Below are 7,590 nucleotides of genomic sequence, written 5' to 3'. Positions count from 1 at the left end.
ACCCCAGAGCTGAAATAAGGTGACATTATGGGGAGTTGGCAAAGAGCAGCTTATTGTGTTAGTTGGATCCTCTGAAACCCAGAGGACCAGCAAGGCATTGAGTGCCTTTTCCACCACGTTCCGGCCACTCCAGGAGGCCAGCTTGGGAAGACTGAAGAGGAGAGAAGAACCGTGAATGCTCCTCCTTGACGTCTCTCCCCTTCTCCCTCCTCTATCCCTCTCCTCTTCTTCCTTCTTTCTCTACTCCCTCATTCTCTCCATTCCCTTCTCTGCTGGCCACCACCTCACCCAGTTCCCCGGACTTCAGACCAGACAGAATCTCTACCTAAGAATAAGGTGGGATTCCAGCAGGAAGGGCTACAGAAGCTCCACGTATTGGGAGAAAGGGCAGAATTTTCCATGAACTTCCAGTTAGTTACCGACTGTTCAAAGAAAGCTTCTTGGACTTTAGTTTTCTTTCATCTTAAGGTGTCATTTCTGTTATGCAAATATGTGCAGTTTTAAATAGTTTAGCTAAGAGTGAGTCCTAATGAACAAGGCTCCATGTAGTGAAGGCTCTCATATGTCTCTGTGTAAGACTGCAGCTGGGCTGAGCTACTAATTGTTTCATGACTGGCAGCTCCATCAAATATCAGATTCTCTCTCTCTCTCTCTCTCTCTCTCTCTCTCTCTCTCTCTCTCTCTCTCTCTCTCTCTGTCTCTCTCTGTCTCTCTCATACACTGTACAGGAAAGCATACCCCTTCATGCATCGATTCTTTAAAGAAAGGGCAAGAGAATTAGAAATGCTAAAAGACTGTCTCAAACATATGGAAGAAAACCCTGGGTTTGAAGAATATTTGCCAGATATGTAAGTGAACTAAGAGAAGAGAAAAGAAATGTAAAAAGGGGGCAGGAGAGGCACAGACATGAACAACAGCAATTTAAACTAGACAGGTACCCATAGGGAATTGTGGTCCCATAGGCACTACAGCCAGAGTCAGGCACTGGTGTGGCTAGGGCTGGAGTAGGAGGCAGTTCAGGAACTTAATTCCACCAATCTGTTAAAGAGAACATTCCATTGTGCCTGTTTTGGCTGTCACTTAGAAAATACAAAGTTGTCTTTCCCAGAAAAAGTCATCTGTCCATGTAAGCCACTGTTAAATAACCCTCTTAATACTGTGAATATCAGAACATCTACTTCAGAAGGTGGGCAATTAGTAAACAAACTGTCAACGGGCGTATTTGATGTGCCTAGTTTTTCCCTTTTAAAGTATAGAGAGTGCCTCCTGTAAGGTACTGAAACCTAGTTTCTAGTTTGCATAAAATAAAGACTATTTCTATTGCTTAAGTTGTGGGTGGGTAAGCTTTCCAAGCTCAGGCTAGACAACAGCTAAATTCCATACATCAGAGGAAGAGAGATTGATTGAGAATTTGCCCATCACACATTTCACCTCAATAGCACTTTTTTTTTTGTCCTCTAATTAGATTTCTCCTTCTGCTTCTTTGTTTTATGAACCGGATGACTGATATTTTAAAATATGAGGAAGATTAAGTTAAAGTTCCTGCTTAGAGTGTTTTCCAGTATTTTGCATGGTACCCATCTTACTTGGTAACATAAATGCTCTAAATGAAGATCATTAATAGGAGATACAGAAAGTCTGCACGTTATTTTTATTTCTCTTTAAATTTACTGGCTAAAATGGTGCATAAACTACTTTGAAATCACTTACTGGAATTCACTGGTATCAAATGAAGTGCTGAGGCATTTATTCAGCCTTAGACAGTACTATAAAAATATCCTTCAGTCAATAGTTTTATGTAATTGACATGGAACAATGGGTTTATGCATATTTTTGGAGCTCTCTTCCCTGGGATTTTATTTCCAATTAAAGATTAGAAGAATGACAATGAAGAGTAAGTAGCTCACCAGCAAGGCTCTGTACTACTATGGCAAAAATATGCGTGCAGACAACTTCAGGGTTGTTTCCAACCAAAGAGCCCTTGAGGAAAAGACTCCTCAGGTGGTTCTGGCATGGGAGTGGGGCAAGAGTTAGAAAGGAAATCTGGCTTGAATATTATTAGAATAGGCAATGCTTTTTCTCCTCCAAGGTTGAAAAATGGAACCCTAAATAACTTAACATCTATAACAGAAGGCCGGTAGAAAAAACTTCCAATATCACTTAAAGATCATTACTCTATAAAAATGAAAAGATTTTGTTTTTCTCTTTCTATTCCTTTCTCGGTCCTGGTTTATCCTTCTCTTACTCTATTTCTGAAGCAACACACCAGCAACAGCTTGGTGTCAAGAATGTGGCAATTCGTGGTGGGAGGAAAACTACACTAGAAGACAAGAGGATGCCAAGGAAGTAGAGGGTGGCTGCGCTTTCCTAAGCTTCTGGATTTCCCACAGGGACATCTGTGGAAGGAACTGGAGGTTTAAGGCAGGCAGAGAATGGAACTCCAAGGGGAAGCATTGCCTCCTACCCTCACCGTTCAGGAAAAGGAACTTTCTAAGGGATAAAGTTGACATGTACATGAAGAAACAGAAATAATAGGTTGATGGGTTGGGGAAACAGCACTTTTGTGCAAAAATGTCATCTTGGATGTTCTCATCTCATTTCCTATCACTTTTTCTTTTATTAGGAAAGTGATACTTGGTGGGTTCAAAAAGAGGAATTGGAGGGTTATCTTAACTGATGCTTGTTTATCTGCTTATATATCTAAGTCCATCAAGAATAGGCAGACTTGGGGCTGGGGATTTAGCTCAGCAGCAAAGCGCCTGCCTGGCAAGTACAAGGTCATGAGTTCAATTCTTGGTCCTTGAAGGAAAAAAAAAAAAGAATAGGCAGACTTGCTGAGCTGAATAAAAGTTTACAGGGGTTGGAGGCAATTTGTTTTTTTATAAATATATATGGCAAGCTCACTTTGGGTCTGTTCCTCACCTTAAGTGTTACAGTTGGTTCACTGGGGGATAAATGAGTGCCTACTTCCAGATGGTTCTGGAAAAGCCAGAAACTCCATGGTGGATAATTCTGTAGCCTGTAAGGATGGGCTTCATACTCCTACCTACATACAACCTTCTCTTGACTCATAATTTTCTCTCTTCAACACATGATCCCATTTTTAACGTTGCTGCTACTACTATTATCATCACTATGACTATTATCTACCTTTCTCAAGTTTAAGTCTTTCTCTCTGAATCAAACTCCACTTACACTTCTGTTAGAACTCAGCTGAGAGCTAGCTAGTCTTTGAAAGCTTTCTGTTATTATCTTCTACTATCCTCTCCTGGATCTGAGTTGTAGGGAACTGACTCATTGACTTCTGATGATCTCTAGCAGAGCTAGTAAACTGCAGTGATCTACTATAGACCAGCATGCAGTGCTTTACACTTGACAAATCCTGACCTCCTGAGTCCTCTCAGCTTTTCTACTCCTCCCCAAGTGACTGTCTAGAGATCTGTCAATGAACAGCTCCTTTCCCATCATATCCACACATACCAAAGTCCTTCCTAGACATGGATACCACAGCCCTTGTGCAGGCCACAGCTAGTCACTCTGAGCCTCCTTGTCCTCTGGACCAGGCTTTCCAGCAGACAAGGGACCAGAGAGTGTCCAGTGGTCTCAAATAAAATCTTCAGGAGATTTATTATAGGCCATAGGAATCCACCAAATTGAGAGGCTCTACATACATGAAATCTCTTCTGCAGGGGAAAGAGCAGCATCACCTGAAGATTCAGTACCTGAGGTCCATTCCATCCCCTGTCCTTTCAGGTTGTAATTCCTGAAATTAAAAGAAAGGCACTGGTTGCTACAGTGTATACTTCTTGGGCAGACTCCATGCACTGGCACCTGATTCCAGCTCGCCTCCTGAGTTGTGGACTTAGACTGTGAGAAACTGGGTTGCTGGGGATGAACAGCAGAAAGCATTGTTTTCTTGGGGAAGGGGAATGGCCAAAGGGCAAGCAGGCTCATGCCTTTCCAGCTTGAATTTGGCTTCTGCATACTTTGCTGAGGCCTAAGGAAATGGGAATGATATCAATTAGTAATCATAACAATGATGATTCATATTGCTTTGGTAGAGCCTTGGATATACCCAAACACTCTAACTGCTCACCTGCTTATTGCCAATTGAACTTTTTGAGTGAAAACCAACTTTCATGATTTCAATTCATACAAATTGCAGGTGTTCCATTATTTAAGTTAGCACCAGTGGAGAATATCTTCCTAAACATGTGCAAAGCTTTCAACAGATTTTCCAAGCCACTTAAAACTGCCAAATGTTAGGTAAGTCTGTTTTCCGTCTTAATCCTTGAAGAAGTAGTCAAAGATCAAGTTGTTACAAATAATAGTAACGCTGGGTGTGGTGGCACACACCTGTGACCACAGCAAGAGGATCATGGCGAGTTTAGGCCTGGCTGGGCTACAAAGTGAGTTCAAGACCTGCCTGAACTGCATAGGGAGACTTTGTCTCAAAAAAACAAAACCAAAAAACAAATAATAGTAACATCATAAGTACTATAAACAACAATGGATTTACAAAATGAAGCGAACAAAACAACAGGAGGGATTGAAACTTGCTTTTGCTTTCTTAAACTTGAGTGAAAAGCTTCTTCGCAGCCTGATTTGATCGTCTCTGCAAAGCCAAATATCATAATATTCCCTAATGTTGTAAGAAAAATCTACACTTAAAAAAAGAAGAATACCCAGAATTATCCAATACAGTCTTCATAAATCCTTAAGAATAAACACATTGAATATAATGATCTGGACATTGGGATATCTCAGGCCTAGAATCCAGTTTAGGTATGAACAACTTTTTACTTAATCAGACGTGTGTGTGTGTGTGTGTGTGTGTGTGTGTGTGTGTGGAGGGTATTTGTAAGATAGTTGGGATGAATGTTTTCCAAAGTTGCAAGGTTTAAAAAAAAGGTGTTAGGACAATCATTTTCTTCAGCTGCATGTTTATAAAGTAGCCAGTACTGTGCATATTTTCATGTAAGATGATTCTGAGACAACAGTTCGTGTGACCTCACATAGTAGGGTAATTGGTCCTGCAGAGACAAAGTGGATGAAGTTATAAAGGGGATCAGTTCTGAGTATGATCTTTGTGGCTGATCACTTGTGTGGGGGAAATCTAATAGCCTATAGCACTGCTGTAATTCTAGAGTTCTTTGAAGGCCCCGTGAAGTTCATGTCTGTCAGAAAGAGAGATCCCTGAACTTGTGAACATGTCCTGGAGGAAGCCCAGGCACAGAGTGTGCAGTGGTTTCCTTCCTCTCTCTGAGGAAAGCGTTGGCTGCTTACCCCAAGGCTCCTGGCTGCTGAGTGTGAGGCCAGAGTTTGGACCACAAGGTAATGCACTGAAGTGCCTGCTGGACTGGGACAATCCCTGATGCCCGAGTTCTCTGGTGCCTCTGTCTCGGGAAACAGCACAGCGAGAGAGTGCAGAGAGGGCCAAAGTAGGCAAACTGGTCTAAGAGAGATACGGGAAGGGAAGACTTTGAAAGGTCATTCTGCTCCCGCTGCACTTACCCGGATTCACAAAAGCATTCAGAGCATGTCATCAAGAGCGGGAGGGTTGGGGTACAGAAGCTGGGCAAGCTGGAAATTTGGGGCATTCTCGGTGTGCTCTAGATGCACCTGCCAAAGGTAGTAGGGACGAAGTGCATCACCAAAGCGCCACTTTCTGCTTGTTCTTGAGCCTTAAGTCCCCCTAGAAACTGGTACCGACCCCTGCCTCCAGATCTCTTTCTGCAGGGAAAGGCGGCCCCTGGGCCGGGTCTGTGAACCCTAGCCTGCCGCAGCGCACCGAGACCTCGCCCCTCTGGTCTCTCAACTTTCCTCTCGGGCTGGACACTGTGATCCTGACTCTTGCTAGCTATGCTTCGGGCCACCGAGCTCCACCTCGGTTTCGCTGCAGTTGAACAACGCTGGTGAGCGCGGCCTTCCGGACCTTGGCGAGTACTCGCAGGAATGGGGCAAGTGCGCGCTGGAAAGCAGCGGCGAGCAGATGGCGAGGGATTACATCCGAGAGCCGCACTGGTTTCATGTCAGTCTTGGACCTCGTAGGGAGGGCTGGTGCCTACATTAACGAACATTCTCCTCGGAAATCTGGAGCACTACCCCAGCAGATGGGCGGGCAGGGCGGGCTCAGGAAGCCCCACAGCTCCACCTCGAGCCAGGCTGTCCAGGGTCACTCCCTGCCCTGCCGGGACGTTAACCTGCGTGGGCTTCAGGCCTCGCTCAGAGAACCCACGGCAATCCAGGAGCCCTTTCCGTAAAGTTACCGCGAGGGCTGGGCTGCTGTTTAGCAGGACCCTAGCGCAATGCCAGCATGAATTAAATGCCCACTGCAGCGCCGCCTTTGTTACTAATATTGCCAGAAAACTGGGGGCGCTTGTTGTGCAAGCGCTTCCGAAGGGACTCAGAGAAGGCCCGGAAATGCTCGAGGTTTCTGGGACGAGCGCAGCACAAAACGTGCAGGAGAGGTCGGTTCTGGATCCCTAGTTCCTGCCCAGGGGCGAGGTCCTTCCTCTAGTTCGTCCTCCTCCCAGTCGGTAGAGGAGGGCTTTGCCCAGGAGGCCTGGCGGGTGGCCTGGGATAGGGCTCTTGCCCTGACCCACCCTTCGCCTTCCTCTTGGTGTGTGTGTTGGGGGTCCTTTTTTTAGACCGGGGAGATGTTAGAATCTCAGGGTGAAGAAGTCTGATGCAGGGCGACTCTGCGGGGTGTCTGATTAATTTCAGTCCACCAGCAGAAGCCCTGATGGAGGGTAGGGTGCCCCTCTCCACCCTCTGAAGCCTCTGAACCCTTTCCACCCGCACGGGTTGGGTTCCAAGGTGACCTCTCTCAGACGCGGTCCCCTGCTGCTCTGCAGGGTCAGAGCTCACAGACACTGCCCCCTCTTCGGTCCAGGACGCAGGCCCAGACTTTGCCCCTTACCTCGCAGTTACAGCCTGGATCAGGTTTATTAAGTTCGATCCAGCACAGTCTCCCACTGCATAAGTCCCCACCCCGCCCCAACCCACAGAGCGGGTAATAACCTTCAGTTGAGGCTTCCCTGTTTAGGACTTGAAATTTGGGACCCTGAACAGTTAAATTTGAATTCTAGGTTTGTAATCTACCAGCTGTGCGCCTTAAAATGAATCACTTAACCTCTCTGAACTTTGGTTTCTTCATCTGTAAAGAAGGAAACCAGCATCTATGACTATGGTAAGGCCCAGGTTGGGTTCAGTGGACCCAGGAGGGCCACTGCTTGGGTTAGCTGTTATTTCTGTCCTGTTTTCTGTGAAGCAGGGGATCTGCGATGCTACTAGGCTCAACATAAGAATTCTGTGTGGTAAGGCTGGCAGTGCATTTGGCCTAGCACATAGAGAGAGCTAACAGTCATTTACATGCCTGACTTGACGGTGCATCTTAGCTCTCTTACTACATCTTTCCTTAAAATAATTTGAAAGGTGATGGAAAGTAGCTTCAAAACTCAGGGGGACAAGGAGTCTGTCTAAAGTGGGCAGGGGGATTCAGAGTAGGGACTGGATTCCATCTCTAGGTGTCTGGAGTCCAAGGGTGTGAGGACCCCTGCTGTGTAACTTTATGTTGCAGGCCCCCCC

General features: G+C 45.6%; 1 protein-coding gene across 1 annotated transcript in view; it reads right to left on the bottom strand.

Moving 5' to 3' along the window:
• Prdm8 (PR domain containing 8) overlaps positions 1-7,590 on the bottom strand; it is a 20,349-nt gene that overhangs the window by 7,835 nt on the left and 4,924 nt on the right. The window contains exon 3 of the mRNA XM_005388496.2: positions 3,723-3,763. The gene's annotated coding sequence lies outside the window, so the exon portion shown is untranslated. The remainder of the gene's footprint in view (positions 1-3,722; positions 3,764-7,590) is intronic.

This window comes from Chinchilla lanigera, unplaced genomic scaffold, assembly GCF_000276665.1.
Source record: "Chinchilla lanigera isolate Chin_1 unplaced genomic scaffold, ChiLan1.0 scaffold00032, whole genome shotgun sequence".
In the NCBI taxonomy this organism is placed as follows: Eukaryota; Metazoa; Chordata; class Mammalia; order Rodentia; family Chinchillidae; genus Chinchilla; species Chinchilla lanigera.
This window is presented reverse-complemented; position numbering and strand designations above follow the sequence as displayed.